Raw genomic sequence first — 23,973 nt, forward strand, 5'->3', positions numbered from 1 at the left:
CTAAACTAACATATCAAAAATATACAAATTAGAATCATAGGGTCCTTGGTAATAGGAGCAGCAGGAAAAATTTCAGAGACTCGCATATAAAGTGCAAAAAGCATGAGGAATTAAATGTCCAAATATCACCAGGTACATTGATTAAGTCAGTATACTCATCTACTAACCATTTGGAGAGGAAAACTAGAAGTAGTGTTCGTGGGAGGGTAAGTCCCGGGTAAACTATGTAGAAAAAGTAGGTATAAGTATAAAGGTGAAGGGAGAGGGTGGAAAAGAAATATTGGGCTGAGGTCCCAAGATGACAGATAGACGCGCTCATAAGTTGACAAACCTTGTGTGAATTGAAGTGTGACTTGTCCGCCTGGTAAGTGATGCTGTAGCTTGCATTGGTGGCAGTGGCGCTATAAAAGGCAGCGTTTGCCGTCACTTCCGGGGTCATAGAGTCCGGAGTGAGGCTAGTAGTACCCATAGCGAGGCTTGGAGCACGGTGTATAACGCTATGTTTAACATTGGTGGCAGTGGTATGCTGAAAGACAGTGTTCGCTGTCACTTCCGGGTCAGGAGACTCGAAGTGAGGCTAGAGCTAGTGAGAGAGGCTTGAAACGCTGGGGCGCATGTGCCCCTGTGTATAATGATAAACAAGCACGTCATTGCTTGTGTAGTTCCGCCCATGTTAGCTGCGATGGAGCAGAGTGTAACGCATGCGTGGAGGGTTTAAGACAAGAATCTATGACAGCATACAGGACGCCTGTTAGGCACACGCGCGCTGGTTCCTATGGTCAATGTTGAAAGTGTTGCTGTAAAGAGAAATGTAAGCTGGTTTGTAGAGCCAGAATAAAAAGGTCTGTCGGTGTGACAGCATAATTAGAGAGGATTATAAAGTATACAAGGAATTAAAGTCTGAAATGGAAAGGGGGGGGGGGGGGGGGATAATGGAAAAAATAAAAAAATAAGTAAAAAAAAATGAAAAAATAAGTAATGAAAAGAATATAATAATAATAAGATAGGAGCTGTGATTCCACGGAAAAATGAAGTAAAATTAAATGAAAATAGAAAATAAAAAATAAAATAATAAAATAAAAAATGAAAATAAAGAGTGAAAAATAAAAATAAGATTAACAAAAATTGAGGAAAAAAATTTTCTTGAAAAAAATTAGAAAATTATGAAAACTATGGGGAAAAAAATTCGGGGGGAATGAGAAAATAGCACAAAGTGGAAAGAAATGAAACAATAAAAATAAAAATAAAAAAGTAAAAAAAAATTTTTTTCAAATATAATGGAAAAATAAAGGTAAAAACTAAGAAATAAAAAGTAAGAAATAAAAAAATAAAAAATAAATAAAAAATAAAATTGAAAAAATTGGGGAAAAAAAAGGGGGGGGAGAGGAAAGGGAACTTACCCAAGATGTAGGATGATGGCATTGGTCAAGAACCTGAAAACGGGTGGTATTAACCAATGGCATAATTGAAGGCATCAAAACAGAATGTCAAAATGATTTTGATACAAGATTACAACAGTTAAATCAACGAAAAATTAAGTCAATTTCCCTGTTAAGACCTCTGGGAGCTAACGCCTGCAATGTGTGAATCCAGAAGGACTCTCTCTCCCTAAGGATCCTTATATGGTTTCCCCCTCGTCTCGGTTTAGGTACTTGTTCTATTACCTGGTAACGTAGTTGGGAAACTGAATGATTGGCTATGGAAAAATGGTGAGGAAGAGCCATGTTTTTTTAATCTGATAGTCGATTTATGACTCGAAATTTTGTCACGGACGTGCTGTGTGGTCTCCACTATATAAAGGAGGCCACAAGGACACGATTAAATATACTACGAAATTGGTTTCGCAGGTATAGAATCCTCTAATTTTGTATCTTTTTCCTGTGTGTGGATGTACGATATCGCTGGATTTTATGACATTTGCACAGCAGGCACATCCCAAACACGAGAATGTACCCTCTTTTTGTGTTTCAAGAAAAAGTTGTCTTGGCTGCTTAGTGAAGCTGCCAATGTCGGCCTTGACTAGTTGATCTCTAATATTGCGCGGTCTGCGTTTGCACATTAGTGCTGGTGTTCAAAAGGGTACAATTTGTGGGTATGATTCAGATGAAAGAGGCCAATGTTTGTTAATAACCTTATAGACCATGGGCATTATGGGATAGTGCATGTGAATGAACAGAACACGTTCCGGTATGGGTGTCTGGATAGAGAGAGGACGGTGTTCCCTAGCCCTCCATTTATCCTTGGTAAGAATTCTGCCTGAGTAATCCCTCTCTCTAAATTTTTGTGCCATTTCGTCCCAATGGGTTTCAACTAGAACCTTACTCGAGACTATTTTGGTTACCCTCTGAAATTGGGAGCAAGGAAGGCTCTCTCTAGTTTATTTTGGATGACAGCTGCTGAAAAGTAGAAGGTTATTGGAATCTGTGGGTTTGACAAAGATGTCTGTGTCCAGACCCCCTTGCCCATTCTTTATGACTACAGTGTCGAGAAATGAAATCTTTTGAGTGTCACAGCTGAGTACAAACAGCAACTCCGGGCTAATATTGTTAATCTCTGATACAAAAGAAGCGAGGGTGTCAGATGCTCCGTCCCATAGACAAAAAATGTTGTCTATGTTACGGAGCCAACATTTGGAGTACCTTTGAAACAGGTTATTGTTATATACATGTGAATTTTCAAATGCGTCCATATAGAGGTTGGTGTAAGCGGGCGCCATGTTTGAACCTATAGCAGTGCCACAGATTTGAAAAATGAATTGGTCGCCAAACATGAAGTAGTTCTCCTTAAGAACTAGATCTAGGAGGTCCAGGATGAACTGTTGGGAACGTGGGTTGAGTTCAGAGGTCTGTAGTTGGTTAGATACTGCCTCTATACCAAGATCATATTTGATTGAGGTATAGACGCTTTTGACATCCAGTGTGACAAGAAGGCATTGTGCTGATATTGTAGATAATCGATTGATGGTCCTGATAAAATGACCCGTGTCTAAAGGCCCCGTCACACTAAATGATGCACCAGCGATCCCAACAACGATACAACCTTGTCAGGATCGCTGGTGCCTCGCTACATGATCGCTGGTGACCTGTCAAACAGGCAGACTCACCAGCGATCAGGACCAGCGAGGACACTGGTATCCAAGGTAAATATCGGGTAACTAAGCGAGCGCGTCGCTTAGTTACACGCTATGTACCTTAGATACCTGCGTGCTGGCGCTGGGAGCTGGTATCTAAGGAACACAGTGGGTAACTAAGCGCGCGTGTCACTTAGTTACCCGCTGTGTACCTTGGTTACCAGCTCCCTGCGCGAGCACGCAGGTATCTAAGGTACACAGCGGGTAACTAAGTGATGGCACGTGCTTAGTTACCCGATATTTACCTTGCATACCAGCTTCCAGCGTCTGCTTACAGCGCTGGGAGCTCGCTGATCGTTGCTCTCCCGCTGCCACACGCAGCGATGCGTGCTGGCCAGTGGGAGACTAACAATCAAAAAACGGCCCAGGATATTCGTGCACGATCAGCAATACCCGGTGGGGGGGCCGGTCGCTGATGCGTGCCACACACAGCGATTTCGCTGTCGAGATCGCTGATGCATCACAAAATCAGCGATCTCGCTGTGTGTGACGGGGCCTTAAGACAAACGATTTGTTTTTTTTAACAAATGGGGTTAAATTCTTTTCCAAGAAGACTGATATTGGTGACAAAATGGACTCTGTCGATGCAACAATGGGGCACCCAGGGTGATTAGTGAGTGACTTATGAATTTTTGGGAGGACGTAGAAGACGGGTATCACCGGGTGATGATTAGATAGAAACGTGGCTGTTTTGTGACCAATACAGTTACTATGTCAAGAGTGTGAGAAGAGGGTTGCATTGTCAATCCAACACAATGGGCAGCACTTTGAACACATTTTATAAGTGGTCATAAACTTGAAAATAACTTATGAAAGAATAAAGTTACGTTAAAACCAAGCACACCATTGTTTTTCTTGTGAAATTCTCAATAAGTTTGATGTGTCACATGACCCTCTTCCCATTGAAAAAAATAAAGCTGGATCCAAAATGGACAAATTCAAAATGGCTGCCTTGGTCACCACCCATCTTGAAAAGTTTCCCCCCTCCCATATACTAATGTGCCACAAACAGGAAATTAATATCACCAACCATTCCCATTTTATTTAGGTGTATCCATATAAAGGGCCCACCCTGTAAATTATTTGCAGAGTATACAAGCATATACAATGCATAAAATAAAGCAATACAATCAAACCATCTCCGAAACTGCCAAATGTCTTATTCTGGAAAGATAACGCTTGTACCCCTAATGGACAACAAGTACTCACTCTGAGGATGAAAAAAGCAGAAAAGTAGGAAGAGATGTATGGGGCCATGAGGTTTAGTTTCATACTTTATATGCAAAGTTCTAGCTGGAGAAATCTGCTCACCGCTCTACAGGAAGGGTGGAGGCGGCTGTGAAAAGTCTTGAGTAGCATTTTTTACTTTTTAGCCACCTGGCAAAGTATGACACTTAAGAACAATGCTCTACATTTGTGCTGCATCCTAGAATAAAGTTGCTTATACACATTAGTTTAATGCCCAGTGATCCCATCATTTCTAGGATGATCAGGTGGGCATCTGTGATGATAGATGGTAGAGGAGGAATCATGCATGTTGGATTTATCTCTGAGGTAGGGCTTAACGGAAGAACAAAGATGGAACATCTGAGGGCCTTCATTAGTCCCTCATATGTGAAGGCAGCTCACTGAAATTTCACAATCATGTTGCAGGAAAGCAAAAAGGACCAATATTGACTGCAGCATCTAAGGGATGAAGCTGCTTAGGGGAAGGAGCTCTAACATACTAACAGTTGCAGGCAGATGACATTTGTATGGTGACCAGAAAAATGCCCACAGGAAAAATGCCCACAGGAAAATTGCCCGCACGGAAAATTGCCCACATGGAAAATTGCCCTCACGGAAAATTGCCCACACGGAAAATTAACCACACGGAAAACTACCTACACGGAAAACTGCCTACACAGAAAATTGCCCACATGGAAAATTGCCCACACGGAAAATTGCCATTTGCATCATCACAAAGTTTCAGATCTATGATATTTGAGGTGCAAGGTGAGGATGTTCACATGATATGTGAAAAATGCCCACAGAAAATTGCCGACAGACATGAATACCTGTGACGACTCCTGGAGTGGACCCTCTGGGTCGTGGCACCAACCCTCCCAGGGCGAGCTGACCTAGTGAAAACCACCCCCTATACAGGGAGTGTCGGGGGCAAGCCCCAGGGGGTGCGGTACCACGACTGCTGGCACCAGGCGGCTGGCTCACAGGAAACACGAGTGAGTGAGTGAGTCTGCAGAAACGTGTAAAGCGTGGGCACGGGAACATGTGGTATACAGCGACTTCGTACGTCCGGGTGTGAGTAAAGCACGATGCGTGCAAAGGAGCATGTCAGAGCACTGAGTCAGGCAGCAGGTGTGCCAGGAGGTGTAACAGAGTACAGGAGCAGGGTGTGTGCCAGAGGGCACAACTGATCATAAGACAGAGTACAGGATTGGAACGAGTGCCAGGAGGCACAACTGAGTAAGAGACAAAGTACAGGATCAGAGCGTGTGCCAGGAGGCACAACTGAGTATAGGACAGAGCACAGGATTAGAGTGTGTGCCAGGAGACACAGCTGAGTGTAAGACAGAGCACAGGATCAGAGTGTGTGCCAGGAGCAGTGGCGTAGCTACTGTTTGTGGCGCCCGGGGCGGTCGAAAAATTTGCCGCCCCTTTGGTCGTTGATAATCCGGAAGCATCCAAAGAGCCCACACTACACTCAAAGATCTAATTTTTAGTCTGCTACTAACTCTGCTGTTATTATTTCTAGACTTTCATCTTCTTGCAGTTCTCTATATATATGTATGTATTAGCTTGATGATGCTGGATGAAGACCTAATGGCTTTTTAATAATAATTTTTAATAATGTGACAGACCTTACATATTGGATTATATAGAGCCCTGTTTTTTATTACATACCGTCCTGTCTTGTTAGCTGTATAATGCAATGATGGCTGATGGAGCATGGGAAAGCTTCCTTTCTAATGGAGGAGCTGATGGACTGGTAGTTTGGTCACCGGTTCCTCGATCAGCAGTCATTTTATATCTAAAAAGAGAGGGGACTATGTAATAAAAGAGGGCACTGTAAATAACAAAATTAACAAGAATACACTATGTAAGAGACAGCACTATACATAACAGCAGAGGAAGCTATATAATAAGGGACGGCATCATATATAACTAGAGAGGATGGTACGTAATAAGGGATGGTGTTATACATAATAAAAGAGGAAACTATGTAACTAAGGATGGTGTTATACAGAAGTAGTGAGTACACTATATACTAAGGGACTGTGTTAGACATAATAAACGTCTTTCTCCACCTCCCCCTGTTCCTAAGGCCATTATAAGTCCCCCTTCCTCCTATCCCAATCCCCCACACCCCTTATTGTCCTCCTCCCCTCACATCCCATTATTGTCCTCTCCCCCACCCCATCATTGCTCTCTTCACGACCTCCATCATTTTCTTCTTCCCCACCACTATCTTTGCTTTCTCCCCCACCACTCCCATCATTGCCCATTCCACCACCTCCATCATTTCCTCCTCCTCCACCACCCCCATTTATTGCCCTTTCCACCACCACCGTCATTGCATTCTCCCCCACCACCCCATCATCATTTATTTTTCCCCCACCACCCCATCATTGCCCTCTCCATCACCCCATCATTGCCTTCTCCCCATCACCCCCACCCTTGCCTTCTCCCCATCATTGCCTTCTTCACCCTATCCCTGCCTTCTCCCCATCACTCCCATCATTGCCTGCTCCATCACCCCATCATTGTCTTCTCCCCATCACTCCCATCATTGCCTTCTCCATCACCCCATCATTGTCTTCTCCCCATCACTCCCATCATTGCCTGCTCCATCACCCCATCACTCCCATCATTGTCTGCTCCATCACCCCCATCATTGCCTGCTCCATTACTCCCATCATTGCCTTCTCCTTCACGCCATCACTGCCTTCTCCCCATCACTCCCATCATTGCCTGCTCCATCACCCCATCATTGTCTCCCCATCACTCCCATCATTGCCTTCTCCATCACCCCATCATTGTCTTCTCCCCATCACTCCCATCATTGCCTTCTCCATCACCCCATGACTCCCATCATTGCCTGCTCCATCACCCCATCACTGCCTTCTCCCCATGACTCCCATCATTGCCTGCTCCATCACCCCATCACTCCCATCATTGTCTGCTCCATCACCCCCATCATTGCCTGCTCCATCACTCCCATCATTGCCTTCTCCTTCACCCCATCACTGCCTTCTCCCCATCACTCCCATCATTGCTTGCTCCATCACTCCCATCAATGCCTTCTCTGCATCACCCCCATCATGGCCTTCTCCCATTACCTCCTCGTGGCCTTCTTCCATCACCCCAGGCCCAGGCATTATGGCCTTCTCTCTCCCCATCACAGTCTTCTCATGTCCCCATCTCCTCCAGGGCCAGGCTAACCTACACACACACAGACATACACACACACACACACACACACACACACACACATACAGACAGACAGACATACACACAGACACCACTTTTCTCCTCTCACCTGTCCGCAGCATCGCCCGCGCTTCCTCGCTCACACAGCAGCGGCTGCTGAATGATGACGTCATTCAGTGGCGCTTCTGTGTCAAACAGGAAGCGCGGCCTCCGGACAGGAAGCGCGGCCACCGGGCAGGAAGCAGGACGGACCCTTTCAGCTCCGCTCCTGCTATTCCCGCTTGCAGGCAGCGGAGCTGCTGTGATTGCTCCCTGCCCGCCGCTGCACTGCACTTTGCCTCACTGCCTCCGCGCTTCTCCCACAGAGAGAAATTGCTGCTGCTGCACCGCCCCCACACATGTGCCGCCTGGGGCGGACCGCCCCCCCGCCCACCTCACGCTACGCCACTGGCCAGGAGGCACAACTGAGTATGAGACAGAGTACAGGGTCAGAGCGTGTGCCAGGAGGCACAACCGTGTACAAGGCAGAGTGCAGGTTCAGAGTGTGTGCCAAGAGGCACAACAGAGTGCAAGGCAGAGGACCCGAATACAGCGCACAGCCAGGCAGGGACACGGCAGACCAAGCCAGGAAGCACAACAATAATCAGGCACCTCCCCTAGGAAGAGGTAGCCTGATAAAGCACATGATTGCTAGGGCTTCCGGGTCAAGTCCTCCAGTACCATAGAGAGGACGGACCAGGTGGCCGAACTGAGAGGAGCACGCAAGCACACACATAACATGGAGGAGACAGGGACCTAGGTATGAGAGGTGCGCGTGCGCACCCGGCAGGACCCCCGGAGCGACCGCTGCTCCGGAAGAGATGACGTCAGGACCAAGGTCCCTTCCCCAGGTGAGTGCGGCGTGACAGTACCCCCCCCTTTACGCCCCCTCTTTCTAAAACAGGAGAGGAACTTAGACAAAATCTGGGGTGCGTGGATATTCTCCCTGGGTTCCCATGACCTTTCCTCTGGGCCAAAACCCTTCCAATCGATCAAGAACATGGTTCTCCCTGTTACCTTCTTCATGGCCAAAATGTCATTTACCTCAAACTCATCCCCCATGCCAACAGGCTGGGGTGTGTGGCCTGGAGAAGGATGAAATCGGTTAAGTACCACAGGTTTAAGGAGAGACACATGGAAGGAATTGGGAATACGGAGTGAAGGAGGTAGCTTCTGTTTGTATGCAACATCATTAATCCGCCTGAGGACCTCAAAAGGACCAATGTAATGGGGACCCAGCTTGAAAGATGGTACCTTAAGGTGGATGTATTTGGTGGAGAGCCACACCTTGTCACCAGGGACAAATGGAGAAATGTCCAGACGCCTCTTGTCAGCGTGTAATTTCATTCTGTCCCGTGCTTTCTCGAGAGCGGTTTTGGTCTCCTGCCATACCCTGGAGAACTCCACAGACAGGGAATCGGCAGCAGGTACCCCCGAGACAGGAAGTACCGGAAGAGGCACATTGGGATGCTGTCCAAAGACGATGAAGAACGGAGACTTGGTGGACGATTCACTGGAGTGATTATTGTAGGCGAACTCAGCCCAAGGAAGTAGACCGAACCAGTCATTCTGATGAGCATTAGAAAAGTGCTGGAGGTAGGACGTAAGGATCTGGTTGGTACATTCTACCTGCCCATTGGTTTGGGGTGATAGGCGGAAGAGAAATCCAATGACACCTTCATGAGTCCGCATAGAGCTCTCCAGAACTGAGAGGTGAATTGGACTCCTCTGTCTGACACGATGTGCTAGGGGAAGCCGTGAATCCTGAAGATATGGGAAATGAAGATCTTCGCCAAGTCAGGAGCAGAGGGTAGTCCGGGAAGAGGAATGAAGTGGGCCATGTTTGAAAATTGGTCTACAACCACCAAGACCACTGTACAACCGGAGGAACAAGGCAGATCAGTAATGAAATCCATGGCTATGTGCTGCCATGGAGCCAACAGAACGGGAAGCGGGAGCAGAAGACCGGAGGGTGGTTGTCTGGGTATCTTGTTCTGGGCACAGGACAGGCAAGATGCCACAAAGTCTTTAACGTCCTGGGAGAGTGAAGGCCACCAATAATAGCGAGAGATTAAGCCCAAAGTCTTTTTGACACCAACGTGGCCGGCAATCTTGGACGAATGTTCCCAGTTTAACACTCGTTTTCGGTTAGTCACAGCCACAAAGGTTCTTCCTGGAGGTAACGTGGTTAACTTGACAGGAGCCACGGTAATTACTTTGGATGGATCAATGATATGAGAGGGTTCTTCCTCTGCATCAGATAACAGAAATGATCTTGACAACGCATCCGCTCTAACGTTTTTATCGCTGGGCCGAAAATGTAGTTCAAAGTCAAAGCGGGCGAGGAATAGGGACCACCTGGCTTGCCGAGGATTGAGCCTCTGTGCAGACTGGATATACGCCAGGTTCTTATGGTCCGTGAAGATCTTCAATGGGTGTATGGCACCTTCCAGTAAGTACCTCCACTCTTCCAAGGCCAATTTAATGGCCAATAGCTCTTTATCGCCAGTGGAGTAGTTCTGCTCAGTGGAGGAAAATACTTTAGAAAAGAAGCCACAGGTGACAAGATGTCCAGAAGAGGATTTCTGCAGGAGGACTGCGCCAGCCCCGGTAGAGGATGCGTCCACCTCGAGAATGAAAGGTATACTAACCTCAGGTCGATGAAGCGCTGGAGCAGCGGCGAAGGCTTGTTTCAACGACTGGAAAGCCTCTTCAGCCTCAGAGGGCCATGCCTTTGGGTTAGCCCCTTTGCGGATAAGGGATGAGATGGGGCGAACCAATGAGGAGAAATGGGGACGAACTGTCGATAGTATTTTGCAAAACCAAGGAAACGTTAGATTGCCTTCACCCCATGGGGCCGTGGCCAAACGAGGACGGAGGACACCTTCGCTGATCCATGCGTAGGCTTGAGACTGAGATAATGTACCCTAAGAATGGCAGGGATGTTTGCTCGAAGGCACATTTCTCGAGCATGGCATAAAGGCGGTTCTCCCTCAGGCGCTGGAGGACTTGACGCACGTTCTTTCTGTGGGTGAAGAGGTCTGGAGAAAAAAGGAGGATGTCATCCAGGTAGACTACCACGCAGAAGTACAGCATATCCCGGAAGACGTCATTCACGAACTCCTGGAACACCGCTGGGGCATTGCAGAGGCTGAAGGGCATGACCAAGTACTCGTAGTGACCGTCTCTGGTGTTAAAGACGGTCTTCCACTCATCACCGGCACGAATGTGGATCAAGTTGTAGGCCCCATGAAGATCCAGTTTGGTGAAAATTTGAGCCCCTCTAAGCCGGTCACAGAGCTCCGGGATCAATGGCAATGGGTACTTGTTCTTGACCATGATATCGTTCAGGCCTCGGTAGTCAATACAGGGACGGAGGGAGCCGTCCTTCTTTTTGACAAAGAAAAATCCCGCTCCCACGGGTGAGGAGGACTTACGGTTAAAACCTCTATCAAGGTTCTCCTGAATATACGCAGACATCGCTTGGATCTCAGCAGGGGATACCCCTGGGTGGCGTAGAACCAGGAATGAGGTAAATCGGACAGTCGTATGGCCGATGGAGGGGCAGAGTCTCGGCCTCCTTCTTGTTGAAGACATCTGCAAGGCTGATGGCAGACCTGTAGGTGCCGAGGACGGACAGGCAAAGTTCATCGGATGGACGGGCAACAGGCACTTCTTCTGACAGAACGGTCCCCAACGGAGTATTTCGCCCGATCGCCAGTCCAGGGATGGCTCATGAATCTGTAGCCAAGGGAGACCTAGAAGAAGCATGTGAGACATAGTAGACAAGACGTGGAAGGAGATCTTCTCCCGGTGCAGGGCTCCGATCTGCAGCTCGATCTCTTCAGCCGGTCAATGTGTGTCGCCAGAGAGATCAGGTCCTCTAAAGAGGTGGGAGTATCCCGACCTACCAGTTCATCTTTGATCCGACCGGCCAGGCCACGCCAAAAGATCCCTTTGAGGGTCTCGTTGTCCCAACCGAGTTTGGAGGACAAGGTACGAAAACGGATGGCCATACTGTCCCACCGGTAGCTTCCCCTGATGGAGGTTAAAGAGGGACTCGGTGGTAGAAGCCAGACGACCCGGCTCGTCGAACACCTTGCGGAAGGTGTCCAAAAAGGTGGAAAACTGAGAGACGAGTGGATCATTGCGCTCCCAGAGGGGATTCACCCATCCTAACGCCTCCCCCTCTAAGTGTGAAACAATAAAGGCAATTTTGGCACGCTCAGTGGGATAGTGCTGCGGCAAAAGCTCAAAATGTAACCGGCATTGGTTCAAAAATCCTCGACAAAACTTAGGGTCCCCGCTATATCGGGGTGGCTTGCCGAAGCGTGGCAGCGAGTGTGGGACCGAGGACTGGGCAGAAACGGATTGTATGGAAAGAAGCCGACTGTCTACCGATGCCATATAGTTGAGGATATGGACCTGGGTGTTGCGTTGTTGTGTGAATTCTTGCTGGAGGCTGGCCAACTGGGAAGCATTCCCAGGGTCAGAGGACTGCATGGCCGACAAACGGGACTCCAAGGATTTCAAAAAGGCCATAATCCTAGTTTGATTAGAAGACTGAATAGTCGACAAACGGGACTCCATAGATTTCAGAGAGGACATGATCCTGGTTTGACTCTCCCGTAGGAACACCAGTTCTTTTTGGGCGAAGGCGGTGGTACCAGCGGGGTCCATGGCCTGATTATACTGTGATGACTCCTGGAGTGGACCCTCTGGGTCGTGGCACCAACCCTCCCAGGGCGAGCTGACCTAGTGAAGACCATCCCCTACATAGGGAGTGTCAGGGGCAAGCCCCAGGGGGTGAGGTACCACGACTGCTGGCACCAGGCGGCCGGCTCACAGGAGACACGAGTGAGTGTGTCTGGAGGAACGTGTAAAGCGTGGGCACGGGAACACGTGGTATACAGCAACTTCGTACGTCCGGGTGTGAAAAAAGCAGGATGCGTGCAAAGGAGCACGTCAGAGCACTGAGTCAGGCATCAAGTGTGCCAGGAGGTGTAACAGAGTACAGGAGCAGGGTGTGTGCCAGAGGGCACAACTGAGCATAAGACAGAGTACAGGATTGGAACGAGTGCCAGGAAGCACAACTGAGTAAGAGACAGAGTACAGGATCAAAGCGTGTGCCAGGAGGCACAACTGAGTACGTATCTATTTATAGAGTACTAGCTGAAGAGCCTGGTGCTGCCCAGGTATAGTAACTAACTGTGGTTAGTTATAACAAATTATAATTATCCTCCATCCCATAGTCCCGTGCCCATATACCCATCATACATATCCACGATCCCATAGTCGAGTGCCCATATACCCATCACACATCCTCCATCCCATAGTCCCATGCCCATATACCCATCATACATATTCTCCATCCCATAGTCCCATGTCCATATACCCATCACACATCCTTCATCTCATAGTCCAATGCTCATATACCCATCATACATATCCTCCATCCCATAGTCCCGTGCCCATATACCCGTCATATATATCGTCCATCCCATAGTCCCGTGCCCATATACCCATCACACATCCTCCATCCCATAGTCCCGTGCCCATATACCCATCATACATATCCTCCATCCCACAGTCCAGTGCCCATATACCCATCACACATCCTCCATCTCATAGTCAACCATTATGACATCATAATGAGCGGCGGGGCTTGATGACATCAGCGTCGCCATGGCAACCATTGTGACATCATAATGAGGGGCGGGGCTTGATACGCACACAGTTTCCCCAGTATGTAGATAGGGGCATTATGACATCATAATGAGGGGCGGGGTTTGAAGCGCACACACTTTTTCCCCAGTATGTAGATAGGGGCAAAATTGTTTGGTGAATTGGAACGCACTGGGTTAAAATTTCGCCTCACAACATAGCTTAGGACGCTCTCGGGGTCCAGACGTGTGACTGTGCCAAATTTTGTGGCTGTAGCTGCGACGGTGCGGATGCCTATCCCAGACAATCACACACACACACACATACATACATACATACATACACACTTTGAGCTTTATATATTAGATTGGGCGTTTCTTCGTGCATCATTCTCTTATCTGTGTTTTCACAGAAGTTTTTTGCCCAACCATGGACTTCCGCGCACGTGACTGCACATGGCGTGCACAGCTAAATGACGCCTTTCAGGACAGCAGTGGCGGGGACACTCGTGGATGCAGCAGGGACGTGCAAGAGACTATGTTGAAGTTCAGAGACTTGCTCAAAAAAGGTGCAAGCATTTGGTGGAACTATGAATTCCTTGATAAATACATCCAAAAAAATTTAATCCCTAGGGGATTGCGCATCCAAGTTTTTCCCTCCTTTCCCATCCAAGATGATGATTTTAAAGGCAAATGGGAGGCGTTAGCCAACACCTGCTCTAGAGGTTTTCTTGATTTATTGAAATCACAAAATCAAAAAACATTGTGTCTTCTTGAGAGCGAGATTGAGACCCTACAATTAGAGTTACAAAAAGGTCTGGTCGGGGAGCCTCTCAAGAAGTTCAATGATGAGATTGATGTTGATCTTCAAAATGTGCCCAAGAAACACAAGCTACAAAAACAAAAAAATTGAAAAGAGATATACAAGATAAATTGACCTCAAGAGTGTACAGATGGCGCAACCCCTCTGATAGATCTAGACAACATTACAGAAACATATCTCAATCCAGATCTAGATCCACCTCTATTAAATCTAATTTTTCTATGGATGACGATGTACCCATACAGTCATCTCATTCTGGTGGTAATTCCACCTCTGATTCACTTTCTAGACGTGTCGTTACGCGCCAGTCAGCTAAGAATAAGAATAATACAGGGCGCAATCACTCTGAGAACCCTGTTGGTGGTCTTCAGGTAATCAATCTCTCATGTGTTCTCACTCAACCTCAATTGGAGGTCTTGAGTCGTGGACTGACCTTCTCCCCACTAACCCTTTTGATTTCTTTGTAGCGCTAAAAGACGTTCACCTTTTTTCAAGAAAGCTATTACTACGAAAGCTACGTCATAAAAATTCATCTAAAGAACCGATGACTGAGAGTGAGAGGGAGGCACTTCGGGCTTTGGAGGACCTTCTTTAGGAACAGGCATCTCCTATTCTGAGTAAGTTTCCTCCTTACATCATGCCGAAATCCACGAGATTCCCCCCCTTGTCGTTAAGTCCTGCCATTGACATTTTCACTAAACTTGTCACAGAGGATTTTAAAAAACTATCTTCTCGGCGAAGATTTGATAATCTCACCCATAAACAGCGGCAAGCGATTTCTGAAATGCAATCCATCCCAGGGGTGATTTTTAAGCCGGCAGAGAAGGGGGGGAATATCGTGGTCTGGCCCACAGACATATATGAACGTGAGGCCTATAGACAATTAAAAAATCGTGATACTTACGAAAAATTATCCTTCAACCCGACTGCCTCCTTCTGACTCTCATTCCAGCGTATTCTTGCACGTGCATTAGATGAGGGTATCATTACCAAGGCGGTTTTTGAGGGGTTGATGGTCAAGACACCAAAAACACCTACCCTCTACCTCTTGCCTAAAATCCACAAGGACGCCGCCGAGCCCCCTGATCGTCCGATTGTGTCTGGTATTGAAGGACTATGTGACCCAGTGTGCAAATTTCTGGTCTATTACCTCAAGCCACTGGTTGAGCTGTTGCCATTGTATATTAAAGACACAACAGACGTCCTCACACGGGTCGACAGCATCCTTGTGGATACTCATACCATCTTGGTGACTGCAGACGTTGAATCCCTATACACCTGTATTGACCATACTCTCGGTTTGGATGCGGTCCGCCTTTTCCTCGGTATGTCCGACTTGAGCGGCCCTTTGTGTGACCTGATCCTCGAGCTGCTGCAATTTGTCCTTACCCATAATTTTTTTGTCTTTAAGGACCAGTTTTACATCCAGCGATGCGGCACGGCCATGGGCGCAGCCTGTGTGCCCTTGTACGCTTATCTCTTTCTGGGGTCCATGGAGAGATTCAATTTTTGGCGAAGGGGGCGTGCCGGCCGCTACCCATGTGCTGTGCTGGCACCGCTACATTGATGATATCTTGTTTTTTTGGGATGGGACAGTGCAGCAGCTCGGGGATTTTATGGCGTGGCTCAATATTAATACCTATAATATCAGACTTACTTTTAAGTATGATCACAGAACTATTGACTTCCTGGATGTCACTCTGGAGATAGACGACTCACGTCGGATCCAGACTGACGTCTATAGGAAGCCTACGTCTGTGAATTCTTTACTCCACGCTGAGTCCTCACAGAATGTTTCTACCATCCGGGCCGTTCCTGTCGGCCAATTTCTCAGGATGAGGCGGATTTGCTCCACCGATGATAGATTTGAAAGATGTGCCTGAGATCAGCGGGCTCGTTTCCGCGACCGAGGGTACAGTAACAGGTGTATAGGGAGAGGCTACGACAGGGCAAGGGCTACTGCCCATAAGGACCTGTTGTACCCAAGATTTGGTACTGCCGGCAGAGGTGGAGGGATGGGTGGGTCTAACCCCATCCGTTTTATCTCGACTTTCAATCATGAGTGGGATCACATGAGGAGAATACTTTCTAAACACTGGACTGTTTTGAGCTCTAAACCCTCTTTGAGCCTGGTTATCTGTGATTACCCTATGATGACTTCAAGAAGATCTAAGAATCTTAGGGATCTCCTGGTAAAGAGCCACTATGCCCCAGTGGTTGCCAATCCTTTTGGATCCAGAGGTCCAGTTCAGGGATCTTTTCAAGGCGGCCACTGTGTTGCCTGCCCGAATGTCATACGCAGCTCTACGTTTCAGTCCTCCGACGGATCTAAAAGTTTTCAGATCAGACAGCATATATCATGTGGTAGCACTAATGTTATTTACTACGCGACATGTGGGTGCCCCATGATATATGTTGGTCTGACATCTAGAGAATTACGCGTGAGGGTACGTGAGCATGTGAGGGACATTCGGGCGGCCAAGACAGTGGTCGACCCTTCCATTCTTAAGACCATTCCCCGCCACTTTAGGGCGTTTCACAACTGTGACCCAAAAACATTTATAGTGAGGGGCATTGATTGTATCCACCTGGGTATTCGGGCTGGTAACTATAAAAAGATACTGGCCCAAAGACAGGCCAAGTGGATTGTTGCCTTAGACACAATGACCCCGAAGGGTGTCAATGAGTCTCTTAGCTTCGCTTCATTCTTATAGTTTATGCTGTCTCCGCAGCATTTACCACTGCTTAAATTCCAGTTCCTGCCGGCAATTTTTTTATGTTTTTTTTTTTTTACTTTTATTTGTCTGTTCCATTTATTTTAGTTCATTTTTCCAACTTATTCATTGTTGGCCATCTGTGGACATTATGGCACCCTTCCTTGGACCTGAGATGTCTTGATGTCATTATTATCCCTGGGATGAGGGAATGAGGACTTGATATCACCTATTATCCATGACCATGGTGTGAAGACCCTCGTCATCTATATATGTTTTTGGACCTTCTATTATGGACAATTTTTTGTCTTAACATGTGTCCTTTGTGATGGTGCATTTTAATTGACCTTATAGTTCTGGCATGCTACTCCTAGTATGTATTGGCCCATATCGATTTTGCATTTTATATCGACCTTATTCACATATATTGGTTGTATATATTTTTTTTTTATATATGTATTGCATTTTTTGTACTTATATATTATTGTATTCAGTACTCTCGATGTGGTTGTCTTTATGCACAAAGATTGTGCCGGTATGTGGTCTATGTGCTTCATGTTATTTTATATTGATTCCACCATTGTGCTCATGGACATTTAATATAACTTTCTATGTTGGTGACATTACATTCTGCCATGGTGCGCATGACCTGTGTTCCCTCGGGGTCTCTGCATGGGGGTGGGCGTCTCTTTGCCTCAGGTACAGGCGTGGGGAGGTTCGCTTCCCCGGCGCATGCGCTCTGATGCATGACGCCTCTCTCATTGCTAGAGGAACGGGGTGTTACACGGCGCATGCGCCGCTATCGCGGCTTTGACTTGCTCCCTCACATCATGTGACCACACGAGTGGTCACTTCCTGGTGAGAATGTGGGTATTACGTGGCGCATGCGCCACTGACGCGGCCCTATGCGTCCACCCACATCACGTGACCACATGTATGATTGTGCTACTATGGTATAAAGGGGTCCGGTCCACATGTAGCCTCCATCCCCTTGAGAAAGCGCCCGTAGTAGGCGCGAAACGCGCATTGGGGGTCGCCGTCCTGGACCTGGTTACCCGTGCATCTTGGTAACCTGCCCCTGCTATATACAGATTACTAAAGAGTTGTGAGGTTACTTTGGTAGGTTTTTGCATATCCTCACTATAACTCAGCACCTTAAGGTTATCTATGCAGGTACCCTGCCCTTCTTTTTGGCTATGGCAATACTTCCTTATGGCCTTGGTGAATCCTGCAGGTAGTACTAAAGCCTTTGTGATGAAATGTTGTGAGCACGGGTTGCTATTTTTGCTTTCCCTGTTCAGGCCTGCCCTGTTTGCGTCCGATTTTATGTAAATCTGAGTATGACTCATTACTTTACTGTGCATGTGTAAACTAATAAATTTTGTATTTTTATAATTACTATTGAATCCATTACTACTTATTTCTCCTTTTGCTTGTATTATCTATGGAGTGGAATTTTACATATAATGGCGGTTTATTCATTATGGTTACCGCATATATCCATTTATAGAGTATTGGGCGTTTCTTCATGCACTTTTGGAATGAATGTCTGCAGTCACTTTCCTTCACTATAGATCCTGCTTCTGACGTCAGATTATTTATTATTGTGAAAGTGTATTATATGTCTATAGCATTGTTCTGACATATTGTCTTGTTCTCTTATTTACTTTTTTGTAACTTATAGTCTACTCTAAAAGAAACAAAAAGACCTTTCTGATGTTGGACCGAAAACGTTCATATGATATGAGTCTATTTTTGTCTGGATGCACAATAAAAAAAAAAAAAAATTGCTTCTCCGATTTTGAGTGCCAAGTAATTTTGTATATGTCTATGGGTTGGAAACCTTATTTGAACACCAATTCTCCTCTGTTTTTCTCTGGAGTGCCGTGTTTTTTTGGACACCGAACTGAGAGGAGCGTGCAAGCGTACACATAACATGGAGGAGACAGGAACCTAGGTACGAGAGGTGCGCGTGTGCACCCGGCGGGACCCCCGGAGCGACCGCGGCTCCGGAAGAGATGACGTCGGGACCAAAGTCCCGCCCCCAGGTGAGCGTGGCGTGACAATACCCACAGGAAAACAGTATTTTCTGACCATAAGACGCACTTTTTTCCCCCAAAATTTTTGGGGAAAGTGGGGGGTGCGTCTTATGGTCGCAATACACGGTACTAACCTTCTGGCTAGTGCGCTGGTGGCAGCGGGCGGGGCCCTGCGGTGCGGTGGTGGCAGCGGGCGGTGCTCTGCGGTGGGGTGGTGGCAGCAGGCTGTGCTCCGGTGCAGGGGCGGCGGCTCCGCCAGCATTTGTTCGCAGCCCGGAGGCCCCCGCAAATCCCTTGCTGGCGCCGCCATGTTGCGGTGGTCTCTGGGAACATTGAATCTCGTCCCCCGAGATCTTGGGACGAGATCTGAAGCTACGCATGCGCCGTCCCATCTTCCCGGCGTCCATGCTCCCGGAGGCCACCGCAACATGGCGGTGGCCAGCAAGGGATGTGCGGGGGCCTCCGCACCGCAGAGCACCGCCCGCTGCCACCACCGCAGAGCCCACCTGCCCCAGCACAGCTGCCCCTGCCCCAGCACAGCTGCCCCAGCCCCAGCACAGCTGCCCCTACCCCAGCACAGCTGCCCCTACCCCAGCACAGCTGCCCCAGCACAGCCCACCTGCCCCAGCCCCAGCCCCAGCGCAGCTGCCCCAGCACAACCAACCTGCCCCAGCACAGAGCCGCCACCGCACGAGACTGGACCACTGAATGACCCCTGTGACTACTTCTCCACCTGTGCCGGATCCCTTCCCAGGTAAGCTGAATTCAGACTGTAAGACGGACCCCCATTTGACACATTATTTTTTTTTCCCCTATTTTCCTTCTGAAAATTGGGGTGCGTCTTATGGTCCGGTGCGTCTTATAGTCCGAAAAATACGGTAGGTAAGCTGCTCTGCAAGACAGAGAGTAGCATAGATCTATTGGTTAAATGCTCTGCAGGACAGAGGGATAGAATGCAAGTATACGTGAGATGCTCTGCAGGCCAGAATAATAATCTAGAATTATAGGTGAGATGCTCTGTAGGACAGGGGGATAGTATAGAATTATAGGTGAGATGTTCTGCAGGACGGGGGATAGTATACAGGTATAGGTGAGATGCTCAGCGGGGCAGGAGAATAATATACAATTATAGGTGAGATGCTCTGCAGGACAGAGAATAGCATAGATCTATAGGTTAAATGCTCTGCAGGACAGGGGGGATAGTATATAGGTATAGGTGAGATGCTCTGCAGGGCAGGAGAATAATATAGAATTCTAGGTAAGATGCTCTGCAGCACACTTGCTTCTGCTTTTTGAGGGCAGGAGTCATGATAATGTTCTGTTGGTTCTTGAACTACGTTGTCATCTTTTGTTTTGAGAAATGAATGGCACTTTGAAGAGCGACGCAGTCGGCATTTCCAAGTCACCACTGCATTGATAGTATGAAATGCAAGATATTCAAACAAGTAAATCATAACTTTGTTGTTCCTCTGGCTAGAATACTTTAGATGAACTCAAAATACACTTTTATTGAAAAGAAATTAAAAAATATGGGGAGAGAGCTATTAAACTACATGCTTTAACTAACCAAAACACAATTGGCTGGCACAGCATGAAAGCCATTGTTCACTGGGGTTGTACCAAAAGGAATGACAGGATTGCCAATTGGAAACAATGGGGGTTTGGAAGCGCTGGAAGGAACATGTGAAATAACGTCAACAAGGAAAGCCAGTTGACTTCCATGGGCTCCATTGAAATACAATACAGCGCAACACAGGCAGCAAAGAAAATGCAGAATGGATTTCACCACAGGTCTCTGGGTCCAGCTTACTTCTCCGGGTTCTACAGATTCGGTTCACTCATACCTAGTCCCAGAGTACAGATTCTGTTCTTACGAGCTGTCAGTCCACTGTGCTAAAAATAATTCCATGCTCAGTGTGGTGTGTATAGGCCTAGAGACCCTTAATCAAATCCATTCTGCATTTTCTTTCCTCCTATGCCTGCCTACACCTGCAGTATATGTGTATGGTACATAACTACATAGGATCTGTTCACTCTTACTCTTGGTAGTCATAAGTGGACAGGGAAGGAAGTGCAGGCGCCAGATTCACTGCCACTGAAATCAATGGGAGAGCAGCGCTTCTCTGGCACTTCCGGCTCCTGTGTTGGTCAGTGACATGACTATGGAGATGGATCGCCCCCAGGGCTGTGGGGTTACTCGGTACCGGGTCGGTGTCTCAGAGGGATGTGTCACGGTGGCGGTGACCCGGTCCGTGGCCTTGGGCATCCATTCAAAAGGGGTGAAACGTAGCTGAATAAAGTTTACAGGTAGATGATATGTGACGCCACCTGTGGTGCTCGACAATGAAGGGGTTAAGCCGACGCTGCAGGCAGATCCAATGGGACAGATGGTTTAAGGCAGCAAAGATGTGATAGCTCCCCACAGGTAGAGCTGTAGTCCCAGGGCAGTAGTAATAGGTGTTGAGGAAGAGGGTGTAGTGTTAGGCACAGAGATGTAGCAGTGCTGAAGGGGTTGCAGGAAGAAGGCAATGACACAACAGGGTGCAGTTTCCTTTACCTTTACTTTGCTTTGTAAGTGCAGTCCAGGATCCAGATTACAGATGGAACAGGAGTTAATCAGCCTGGAAGCAACTTAGGAATCTCTCTATGCAGATGGGTTGTGTAGTCTCCTTTCTAGCGCTTATCTGAGGCACTTGCATTTCAGAGTTACACTGAAGTTCCTCTTGCTTGCTCTCTTTTAGAACTCCCCTCGTATGGCAGGCAGCCATAGCCTCCTCTTTCTGGCTCACACACGTTGCTGCTGTGCCTCCGAGTCTTAGTTGGGAACAGAGCATTTACAGCCTCTTGTTCCTCCGTTTTTTGCTGCAGGACCATCAGCATCCATACAACCTCAGAAACCGGACTCCGGACAATGCGCTACAGCTAGATGTGAGCCTGACTTCAGCTCAATCCTCCAGCTCATCTCTCCCACGTCCACACACTTCGCCTTCTCCACACGAACTCCCCTAACTTCCCTTTCCTGGCCACAGAGAGCAGCTCCTCAGCAGTTTGGGTTCAGAGCTCCCTCTGCTGGCCTGGAATGGGAACTGTGCTGTGTGCTGGATTTACCTGACAGAGAGATCCTTCATTGCTTCCAAGCATGACATCGCCCTCCCTAGGAGAAAGGTAATGCCACTGTGGCGACCATACTCCTGGGGGCGCCACAGAGACACACAGGTCAGTGGGTGCTCTTGTCTGCTGGCCTGGCTGTCTTTCGAGAGCCCGCAAAAACCAGGGCTCATCCCACTGAACGCCCGCACTTGATCCCCATGGGTAGAACATCCATGGTGAGGGGAACACACATTGGTAAGACTATTAGTTTACCAACAGAAAAAAACACAGAGGTGCAACAACTGTGGTCGCAGCGATGAAGGCCACGAGCAGGCACGGGGGTACAGATGCCTGCTTCTGCTGGATCTCCGTCCTTACTGAAGACGCAGAACCAGATGACATGCATGGTGTTGCAGAGACCCGTCGGGTCCCTGCACTGCGATACATGCTGCACTGCGACACATGCAGTGGCTGTGAGCTGACGTGCAGCTGTGGGGAAGGTGACTTGACGGACAGACTTGACTGAAGGGAGATGGGACGGTTTGTGCACTATAGACGGATATTGCAATGACAGAAGGGTAACAACTAGGGAAGATAGAAAAGGTAGTGCAATACTTGGATTTGACCACAAGATGGCAGGGGGGAGCGTAGTTTAGGACTTGACAGCAGCTTATGGCTATAGAAACCGCTTACTCATGGGTGCGGGGAGATAGTAACCCAGGAGGGAAATTCCTGAGGGAGTGGTTAAATAGGACATGACAATGTTCCAGGAGAGTCTAGTCCCAGGAGGAGCTCAGGAGCAGAAGACTGACAACGGTGGAGAGTTCGACCAGGGGACTGACAGGAAGAGACAGTCAGGGGGGGTGGCCCTGACATCAAGAACCGCAGGACAGACGAGGCCCTGGGTGTACCGATTGGACAACGACCTCGGGCAGGTGAAGTGCTGTCGGTAGTTAGGTCTAGGACAGCCCCAGCGAAAGATCCGCGAGAAACGTCACTATGACTGAAGGAAGGTGAAGGTACCCGGGCCTGAGTACGGAGGGCTGTAAAGGAACTGTGGTGTATGGCTACGGTCGTCAGGAGGACGGCCAATAAAACCCGGACCTGTTGCAACTGAAATCTGCCTCCGTCTCGTCTCTGTGTCGGTTGTGCACGGTAAGCAGTGGACCACCCCCAATCTGGGCCATTACCACATTTGGCGTAGTCGGCAGGATCGCTGCCGCCAATACTCGACCTTCATCGGCAGGCCTGCTGCAGAAGTACCTAAAAGGACTTGAATCGCTCACCTGTGGATTACAAATTTGAGACTTTGTTCCGGATCATTAGCTGTCATCAGAAGATCCGGGTCGGTACAAAAGCCGGACAACATGGCTGTGGTACTCCAATGCCAAGAGTCACAGGCGTTTGCAGCTGTTTTGGATGTTCTGGGGCCATCTCAAATCCGCCCACCGGGGGAGCGGTGTACATCTGGAGACCGCCGTCCCCTCATGCTGGACCCTGGAAGATGGGTGGAGAAGCTGACCACCACCCCACCCAAGAGCGGGAGTGGCCCCGGGGGGAAGACCGGCTGCGGCTGTTTGGCGCCATTCGACTGCTGAACACCGGACGGGATGCGACGCTGTAGTTGCCGTGGTCTCGGACGTTTGGAATGGCGGTGGCGACAGGAGGTCGAATCTCGGTGGGAGACCTGCCCCTGGGAGCCACTGACAGCACCTCAAACATCAGAGAGAAGAGGAGCGACTGCGGGCCCTGCTGGAGCAGCCGCCGAAGACATCTCCTGGGAGCCTCCCCGCGGGACCAACGAGCCTGGAGGCTAGCCCTGCCGGATGGCGGGGTGAAGATCGGAGGCTGCAGGAGGAGATGCGGGGTGGCCTGCCGGAGGCCGAGGTGCCGGGGAAGGTGAGAGATCCCCCAGTGCAGCCGGCAGCTCCACGACCAGCCCCCGCCACTAGGCCTTCCCGCGCGGCCTCCTGCTTTCCTGTGAGCCCGGCTGCGGAGGGCTTTGCTGCCTCCGTTGGGCCGAGCGACGCTCCTGCCCACGTCC

The 23,973-nt window shown here is 48.5% G+C and overlaps 1 protein-coding gene across 1 annotated transcript in view; it reads right to left on the minus strand.

Moving 5' to 3' along the window:
* Positions 1-23,973, minus strand: part of LOC141082995 (signaling lymphocytic activation molecule-like) — a 358,176-nt gene that overhangs the window by 132,241 nt on the left and 201,962 nt on the right. The window lies entirely within an intron of this gene.

The sequence above is a fragment of the Dendrobates tinctorius genome, unplaced genomic scaffold, assembly GCF_039654945.1.
Source record: "Dendrobates tinctorius isolate UK_male_01 unplaced genomic scaffold, ASM3965494v1 ptg000019l, whole genome shotgun sequence".
NCBI classification, from domain to species: Eukaryota; Metazoa; Chordata; class Amphibia; order Anura; family Dendrobatidae; genus Dendrobates; species Dendrobates tinctorius.